Here is a 9,850-nt window from a genome sequence, read left to right on the forward strand (position 1 = left end):
TTTGGTTGCCCGTTGCTTTAGTGCAGTGTTTTGCCTGGCTGGGAATTTACTTCGTGCCCTCTTTGCTCCAGGGCTGTCTTTGGAGGCCATACACCGACATGACTCATGCCCATCTCCTCCTTTTATCTGTGTGTGTCCCCCCTCCTCCCCCCCCTCCCCCCCCCGCCCACCTTTGCTCCTCTCCCTCTCTCCAGCCTCTTTCCCAGCACTCCCTGCTCAGTTTGGACCTGCCCCATCCTGCCTCCCTCTGCTCTCAGCCCAAGGCAATTGGGCAGGTTGTGTGTTTCCAAACCGTGGAGCAAGAAGAGCTGTGCCTCATCCCTACTCCAAGGCCCTTCTCCCTTCTCCAGCAGCTCCTCTGCTGAGCAGCTCCTGCAGAGTCCCTGCTGGGGTGGATCAGCCGTGGAGGATGGGGATGGGAGCCCTGGCAGCAGTGACTTGCAGCTCACCTGGCTTGTTTTGCCGTTGCTGTTACACACACCACAAAGGGGAGGGGGGGGGAAGGGATTTGTATAAAATCAACCACCCCAGATACATATCTCTGCTGCAATCTGTGCTGGAACCTCACCTGCTTCCCCCTGGGGACTTGGGAGGCATGGTTAAAAGGTTTACTGAAGGCTCAGTAATTACCTGTCCTTTGCTCCAGTCAGGATGGTTCTCCCCAGCAGGAACATTCCCTGTGGAAGCAGAGATGAAATCACAACATCCCAGAATGGTTTGGGGTGGAAGGGATCTGAAAGATCCCCCAGTTCCAACCCCCCCACCCCTGCCATGGGCAGGGAGAGCTCCCACCAGCCCAGGTGGCTCAAGGCTTTGTCCAACCTGGCCTCAAACACCTCCAGGGAGGAGGCAGCCACAGCCTCCCTGGGCAGCCTGTGCCAGGCTCTCCCCACCCTCACTGCAAAGAATTTCTTCCTAATCTCCAGTCTCAATCTGCCCTCCTCAAGCTCAAAGCCTTTGCCTCTCAGCCTAGCACTCCAAGGCCTTGTCAAAAGCCCCTCCCTGGATCTCCTGTAGGAGTCCTTCAGGTACTGGAAGCTGCTCTAAGGTCTTCTCTGGAGCCTTCTCCTCTCCAGGCTGAACAGCCCCAGCTCCCTCAGCCTGTCCCCACAGGGGTGGTGCTCCAGTCCCCTGATCAGCTTCATGGCTTCCTCTGGACCCTCTCCAACAATCCCATGCCCTTCTTGAGCTGGGGACACCAGAACTGGATTCAGTGATCTGCATCTGTGGCATCAGGACCCTTCTGTCTTCCCTCAGCCCAAACCACCCTGGAGCTGCCAGAGGTGGCCCAAGCTGCCCTGTGTCACCAAGGCTGCTGGGTTATAACCCTGGCTGCCTCTCTGGTGCTGCCCAGGGAGTGGGGCTGCCTGCCTGCCACAGCTTCCCTGTTGGGGGGCCAGGGCTGGGGGGATCTGGCTGCCTTGTGCTGGGAGTGCAAAGCTGGCAGGTTGCTAAGCAGTGCTTTTGAAGAACTGAAATGCAAGCAGACAGGAGTTGCAGCAGGGCAGGACGTGGGAGAGCACAAAGAGGAATTCAGGAGCTGCTTCTAAATTTGCAGCTGTGGCTCTGGATTTAGCCCTGCACGGTGCAGAGGCCTCCACCTCCAGCAGCCTCTGCCAGCACCACAGGTGCCCAAGCTGCAGCCCACGGGGAGCTGGGGCTGGAAGCTCATCCTCCAAAGCCAGGCAAGGGCCAGTTTGGTTCACAGCACCTTCAGAATCACCTAAGACCACAGGGTCACAGAAAGCATCAGGTTGGAAGGAAGCCTTGGCTGAGCTGGGAGCAATCTGCTTCCTCCTTTGCTGCACTCAAAACTGCAGCAGGGGAAAGGCAGACAACCAGGCTGAGCCCCTCCAGAAAGCACTTAATGGAGTTTAATGACACACAAATAAGCTCAGGAAGGGCAGCAGGGCTCCTCCTGGCTTTGCAGATACACTGAGGGCTGTGGGGAGTGCTGGCAGCCCTGGCTGCAGCATCCTCATGAGGCAGAAGGGCCAAGGGCCATGGAGTGGGGAGGCTGTGGTGATTTGGGAGGCTGGGAACATACAGTCTCTGGGTCAGGTCCATGAGTGGAGGACCACAGAGCTGTCAGGGTTGGAAGTGACCTCAAAGATCAGCCAGTTCCACCCCCCCCGCCATGGGCAGGGACACCTCCAACCAGATCAAGTTGCTCAGGGCCACATCAAGATTCACCTTGAATGTCTCCAGGGATGCAGCCTCCACCACCTCTCTGGGCAACCTGTTCCAGTGTTCCATCACCCTCAGAGCAAAGAACTTCCTCCTGATGTCTGAGGAGGATCATTTGGGTTTTCTTTGCCCCAGTAACATCAGAACTGGGTTCTGGTTAATGATTCTCCCTCCCAGAGCCCAGCTTTATTTGGGGGTGAAGCCTTGGTGTAGTTTCTGTTTCTCCTGGTGGTTTTAGCAGCAGAAACTGCCTTGGGGTAGGGGGAGAAAAAAACAACCCCAAACCAACTGGAGCTTGGAGTTATCTCACAACAATAAGAGAGGACTTTTGTGGGCATGGGACCACACAAGCTGGAAAAGAGGCAAACATTTGGCGAAGCAGAGAGGATTCACTGAGCATTCCACTGCTAGCCACCAGCTGGGCCAGATCCTGATGGGAGCCAGGTGGAAAAGGTTTGCAGCTCAGTCAGCAAGGTGTTGACTCTTGGGTGGCTCAGCAGCACTCCTTGGGCCTGAAGCTGGAAGCAAAAGGGACAGGAACTCCTTGTTGGTTTGCACACCCCCCCAGATGTGGTTCAAGCTCTTCTGAAGCTCCAGCTAAGCACAGAACACCACAAAGAACTGGGCTACACCACGGCCACCAGGTGCAGCAGCTCACACCTGATGCTCTGCTCTCATCTCCCTGCCATCAGCAGCTGAGCAGGCTCAGGGGGGAGGCCCCCAGGGCCCTGGGAACAGAGGGGTTAAGGGCAGAGCAGAGCTCAGTGACCATCAAGAGCTAAACTAAAGCAGCTGGATGACTTTCTGCTCCGGAATCAGCTCTTGCAGAAGGCACAAACCCTCTCCCAGGATGGCTGGGGCAGGGCAGAGCATCCTTGTGCTGGGATAAAGCTCCTGTGGGGCTCAGTGATCCTCACCTCAGGTTGGATGCATGTCTTTAGGATGGGCTTTGGGCAGGTTGCTTGCAGGGATGCACCTTTCCTAGGAGCTGCTCTCTGCTGCCTGTGCAGGTAAAGAATTTTGCTTCCTGATTTATTTGAGGGGGGGAGGAGGGGAAGGTTCCCAGCTGATGTGATAAATTCCCTGGCTGGAGCCCTGGGGGAGAGGATGGGGGTGATGCTGTGTGGTCAGCTGTGCCATCCAGTGTGCTTTGATCCAGGAACTGGGCAGTGGTACAGCAAGGGCTTATCCTTCTCTGCTTCCCTGGAAAATCCACCCAGATAAAGCCTTTGGTTTTCTGGCTCAGCACATATGTGGGGAGGAATCAGCTCTAGGATTGGCCATCCATGGCTCTGGGTTTGCTCTGGGCAATGTGGCTTTCTTTCTGTGAGTTGCAGCAGTTTCTCCCCAGGTGCAGCTTCACAGCTCCTTGCTAAGAGAGCTGAGCCTGCTGCAGTCTCCTCCTCACCTCCTTTGCTTCGCAGCTTGGGCTGCTGGCACCAGCCACAGGCTCTGAAGTGAGACCCTGCCAGGGTCACGATGCATCCTGACTTTGCCCTGCTGTTCCCAGCTCTGGGATGGGGCTGTTGAGTCAGGCCAGGAGGAGACCTACTGAGGTTTTTATGTTATTCAGGATGTGGAAACCTCCCAAGAGGAATTGTGCTGTTAGCAGGAGAAGGGCTGTGCAGGGAGCACAGTGGGAACTCGCTTGGCAACGTTGTGTAATAACCAGAGGTCCTCTGGTGCACAGCTTTAGGGCTTAACTTTCCCAAGCACCTGAAACCACCTCCAAGCCTCCCTGAGTCAGTGGAGAGCAGCCAGCCCTCCTCCCACCCCCGTGCTGCCCCTGCACTGTGTGGGGAGGTTCTGGTGTCCTTGCATCGCTCTGCTGCCTCCTCTGGAGGGTCCCTCTGAGTGTTACCAGCTGCTGTGTGATCTGGGCATGGCACCATCTGCTTGGGGAAGGATTTCACTCTGGAGCATTTCCTACAGCAGTGACCTCCCCCGGGTGTGTGGATGCCTACTGACAAGCTCTGGGCTTAGGGATGCCGAGGGGAGACCTCATTGCTCTTTACAACCCCCTGAAAGGAGGCTGGAGTGAGGTGGGGGTTGGTCTCTACTCCCTAGTATCAGGTGATGGGATGAGGTTAAACAGCCTCAGGTTACACCAGGGGAGGGTTAGCTTGGAGATTAGGAAGAATTTCTTTGCTGCAGGAGTGGTCAGGGACTGGCACAGGCTGCCCAGGGGGGTGGTGGAGTCCCCATCCCTGGAGGTGCTCAAGAAGCCTGTGGCCATGGCACTTGGGGACATGGTTTAGTGGCCATGGTGGGGTTGTGTTGATGATCCTGGAGGTGTTTTCCAACTGAAACAACTCTCTGGTGGCATGAAATGTCTCCTGGGGAAGTGGAGGAGCCAACCTGTGCCTGCTGAACTTCCCCTCTCTCTCTCTCTGCTCTTGCTTGGTCCTTGAGCTCTTGCATTACAGACTGAAACAAGAAGGCTTTGAAACCAGCACAGATTTGTGGCTTTTGGGGAGCACCACAGCAGAAGCAGAGCTGCTCTCTGCAGGAGAAACCTGGAGAATTGAAAAGCCTAATCGGGGCTGAGACCTACAAGACCATTGGCAGCTTGGGCGCGAAAGAAGATGAGAGTGGGGACTGAGTTACTTCTCCACCTGCCTGAAGGTGATCCTTTAGCTTCAGCAAAGGCATCTGGTGTCTGTGGGCCCCCTCTGTGCCTTGTAACAGTCCATGGCCATCCTGCAGCATCTCTGGGACCTCTGTGAAGTGAGGGCCTCCCACGTGAGCCAAGTGCCAGCGCATCCCGGGGGTGCTGGAGGTGGTAGCTCAAGGAGGAGCACTGTGCTCGCGTGGGTTGTGAGTGTGGGGTGGGAAGCTGCTCTGCACCCAAGTGACAGCAGATTTCCTGCCACAAACTTGTCAGTTGATGACTAGCACCATCTAGGCCTGGAAGGCAACCTAGCACTCGTGCCTAGCTCTTGGCAGAGCTTCTGTAGGGTCAGAGGGGCGGTTTGAAGCCCCAGAACCAGGCTGTGCCACTGCCCACCCCGGCTGCTGGTGCCCAGCAACCCAGGCTTGCCACGGGGCACTTGGAGTGACAAACCCTTCCAACCCCTAACCTGCTGTGGTCCTGTGGGTGGGGGGGCTTGCTCTCCCCCTCCTTCACCACCAAGGATGGCTTAGGAGCTGTGCTGTAAGGCACCAGTGTTGATACTCGAAGCCTTAGTGATCCAAGAGGATGTTGAACATTAAGGATTCCTGAAAGCATCTCAAGGGGGAGAGAGAGAGAGAGAGAGAAGGAAAGAGCAATGCCTGGATTTTTGTTGGGGGAAACTTCACAACCAGGCAGCTTTCCTTGATCTGGAGACAAAATTTCCCCTTGAGAGCACAGCCTCCTGCAAATGAGGCACAAAACCTCTCTGAGCTGCTCTGCTGATTTCATTACCTTCAGATTCCCACACCTCTTGCAGAGCTCAGCCTTGGAGTCAGGAGCTGCACTGAAGCAGCATCTCTGTGCTCAGGAGCAAGGCCTCGTTGGGGTCTCATTAGCTGTTGCCTCATTTCCTTGGCTCTCCTTGCTGCTTCCCTGCTCCCTCCTGTCCCTCTCTGAAGCCAGCCACCAGGTGATGGCCAAGTCAGAACCTTGCAGGAAAATTTCTCTCTCTTCTCTTTTTCTTTTCACTGCTTTCAGAAACCTCTGTCCTGCGTTTTCCTACAGCTGCCTTTGTCCTTGCCTCAGAAACTGCAAAACCTACTTCTAGGTGCCAGCAATCTGATTAACCTTCACCTTAAATTCCAGCTGAAGTGTGTGTGTGTGGTGTGTGACTTTTCTTGCTGCCTCTTTGAAATGCCTTTGTGTGTGAGCTGCTGGTTTGAAAGGGTCTTTACACCTCAGCTTTTTCCAACCCCTACCTTGCTGCTTGCTGGATTCTTTTTTTGTTTCCACCCCTTTCCCTGTCCTATATTTTTCTTTCCTCCCCCCCCCCCCCCCCACCTTGTGATGTTGTCTAAGATAGGAACAAGCCCACGTTGGGTTGCAAGCCCACGGCAGGGAGAGAGGAACAAAGTGAGAGTTCCACCCAGCAGGAAATGTATTATCCCCCTGAAAGAAAAGCTCTTTGTTCCTCAGGGGATTTCCCCCAGCTGTAGCTGAAGTCCTCTGGATGGAGTGGAGGAGACCTTGGTGTGCTGTCCCTCTCCCCCAGCAGCCTGTGCTGTCTTTTGGGTTCAGCTTGGGCATTGTGTCCTGACTGGGTGCTTAAGGGAATGTGGGATTTTGGTGGGGGTGTGCTGTTGGATTTGGCTGCTGGCAAGTGGAAACAAAGCCAGGGAAGGACCTGGAGTTGTGCTTGGAGATGTTTGCCTTGCAAAACATGTTTGGACCCCACCTGACTCTGTGTTTCATGTTGGAACACCAGGTTTGTGTCTTGTGAAATGCTCCTTTTTGAAGCTGTATCTGTCTGTAAGTCACAGGAGGGCTTGAGTTGGAAGGGGCCTTAAAGATCATCTAGCTCCAAGCCCTCCCTGCCATGGGCAAGGACACCTTCCCCTAGGTCCTCATGCAGCTCTAAACAAGCACCTGAAGCTAGAGGTGCTGCAGGAAGGGAATAAGCTGCTGGGAACAGAGCTATGGATCACCAGATGGAGAATGGAGATGGCAGCATCTTGAAGCTGCAGCTGCTCCAATTCCCACCCACTGGGAAGGCAGAAAAGAGCCATCCCAGTGCATCACTCACCACATGAGCAGAGAGCTCTGTCCTCAGCATCATCATCACCCCTCAAGATGAAAGACCACTACAGGTCAGGACCTGTTGGAACAGGGCTGCTTTGCAAGTGAGTGGTGCTGGGTGCCAGATGAGGAGAAACTCAAAGGAAATGTGTGGTGTGCCCCAGTCCTGGAGGTTGCTCATCACCACAAGGGCTTCAGGAGCTCTTGGAGCAACCAGCTGCTTCCAGGAGTGCTCCCTGAGTTGTGCAAAGCCAGGTGCTGAGCCCTTCCCAAACAAAGGGCTTTAGCTGTGTTTGAGGTGCACACATGGAGATGCTGGCACACCTCCCATGTGTGACTCTGCAGGAAGAGGCTGAGGGAACAGAAGGCTCTTCTTGATAATCCTCTTTAGGTTTTGATTTGATGTGGAAGAAGAGAGTCCAGGCTCTAAACAGAGCAAGAGGGGCTGGGCTGGAGCCCAGCAAAAGCTGTGAGGGATGGGCACAGGGAAATGCTTGACCAAAAGCTTGTGGTGTGTTTGCAAAGGCTGGCTGTGGAGTGCTGCTGCATCTGAGTCATCTGCAGCACAGCTCAGGTGGCAGTGAGGAGGCTCAATGCCATGGGAAAAGAGCCTGTTGAGCTTCAGAACCTTGTTCTGCTCCTGGCTTGAGCAGTCCCAATGGGAAAGTGGACCTGATGAAGGGCTGTGTGGAAACAATGACTGCTGCTTTCCATGGGGAGAAAGAAAACAGCAGCACATGGTTACATTTCAGAGGGGCTTTGATTGCCTTCAAAGCTGAAGAAACCAACTCTGGACTTTCATGGAGGATTTTCTTGGCTTTGGTTTTTTTTTCCCCTTACCTTTCTCTTTCCTTCTCCTCCCTCAGACTTGTTTTTATTTTGAAAGTGGAGGTGGGAGAAACAGAAAACATTCTCTGAATTTCCTTCTAAAGTGTGGTGGTTAACTACTGTAAGTAACTAACTAATGGTCAGCATGGTTGAAAGCTTCCTTCCCCTGTCAGGAGATGTGCTCTGGGGGGAAACTCCTGATGATCTTCCCTGGAGTCATAAGACATTTTGATTCCCTTCTCTGCCATTTTACCTCTGTGTGGAGTTAGAATAGACCAGGTTGGAAGAGACCTTTGAGATCATCAAGTCCAACCTATCACCCAACACCATCTGATCAACCAAACCATGGCACCAAGTGCATCAACCAGGCTCTTCTTGAACACCTCCAGGGATGGGGACTCCACCACCTCCCTGGGCAGCACATCCCAATGGCCAATGTCTCTCTCCCTCTGAAGAACTTTCTCCTCATCTCCAGCCTACACCTCCCCTGGCACAGCTTGAGACTGTGTCCCCTTGTTCTGGTGCTGGTTGCTGGGAGAAGAGACCAACCCCCATCTGGCTACAACCTCCCTTCAGGGAGTTGGAGAGAGCAATGAGGTCTCCCCCGAGCCTCCTCTTCTCCAGGCTAAGCAACCCCAGCTCCCTCAGCCCCTCCTCCCAGGGCTGTGCTCTAGACCCCTCCCCAGCCTCATTGCCCTTCTCTGGACACCTTCCAGCATCTCAATGTCCTTCTTAAACTGAGGAGCCCAGAACTGGACACAGCACTCAAGGTGTGCTCCTCTCTGATCCCCTGAGACTGTGCAGCAAGTGCTGATCAAGGATTATTTAAAGGCATGGTGAAATGCAACACTGGGCTCCTGACTTTCCAAACCTCCTTTCCCTTGCCTTGGTGCTGTCATCTAGCTCCAGGAATGGGACCAGCTGAAGATTAATTGGGTCAGGATAGGGAATCTGCCCTTCAGAGAAGCAGCATTAATTGCAGCCAGAGCTGCCCAGGCTGCTCTGGGGTCTGGGCCACAGCTGGTTTGGGGGCTGAATGGTGCTTCCCAAACACAACTGCAGCCGTGGTGCTGTGGCTCGTACCCACGCAGCGAGCAGGACCGGAGCCTGTGAGAAGGCAGCTGGGTGAAATGTGCAGAGCAGACTTTGGACTAAGGCAGCTTAACCTTTTACCAGCATGTGTCTAGGAACCCAAAAGCTGCATGTTTTGGCATGTGCAGTGTTTGACAGCAAAGTGCTGCTTCAATTTGTTTTCTTCCCTGCCAATGGGTGGGAATCTGGTGGCGAGGCAGAGAGGGCTGTTTGCTCCTGGCAGGGAAGTGGGGGAGAGCTGCCTCCTCGGCGTGCCACCTTCTGCTCCCCACGCCTGAGCCAATGGAAAAGAGCTCTGCTCTCAAGCTGGTATGAAGAGTGAGGTTTTAATAGGTGTCTCAGGACTGAGGCCAAGGCAGCGAGGAGAGACCTCATTGCTCTCGGCAACTACCTGGAAGGAGGCTGGAGCCAGGTGGGGGTAGGTATCTTCTCCTTAGGAAGAAGTGATAGGACAAGAGGAAATGGCCTCAGGTTGCACCAGGGGAGGTTGAAGTTGGAGATTAAGAACGATTTCTTCCCTGCAAGAGTGGTCAGGGGTTGGAACAAGGCTGCCCAGGGGAGTGGTGCAGTCACCATCCCTGGAGGTGCTCAAGAAACCTGTGGATATGGCATGTGGGGACGTGGTTTAGTTGGCATGGTGGTGCTGGGTTAATGGTTAGACTCAATGATCTTAGAGGGTTTTTCCAACTGAAATGATTCTGTGATCTTAATGCTAAACAACCTGACTATGGGGACTGAAGTGTGGGCATGGGCTGCTTTAATGAGCTTCGGTGTGATTAAAGCTCCTGCAGCCAGCCTGGGATCGCCTCTCCCCCCCGCTCAGGCTGGTGAGCGTGGAGGCATTGTGCCTTTGCCACTGGCAGGCTGGGATCAGGTGAGCCATGGAAAAGATCCAGGAGCAGTCAACATCCACAAAGCCTTGGCTGAACCCTGTGGCCCTCTGCAGGGAATTCATCCAGGTGGATTTCGGGGAAACGAGTGGCCCAGTGCCACCATGATCCCCAGGGAGAGCAGAAGTGCCTGGCAGTGCCTTTCTCCTGGGAGAGCAGAAGT

The sequence above is a fragment of the Melanerpes formicivorus genome, unplaced genomic scaffold (assembly GCF_026170545.1).
Source record: "Melanerpes formicivorus ecotype bairdi unplaced genomic scaffold, bMelFor1.0.p_v2 SCAF_46, whole genome shotgun sequence".
In the NCBI taxonomy this organism is placed as follows: Eukaryota; Metazoa; Chordata; class Aves; order Piciformes; family Picidae; genus Melanerpes; species Melanerpes formicivorus.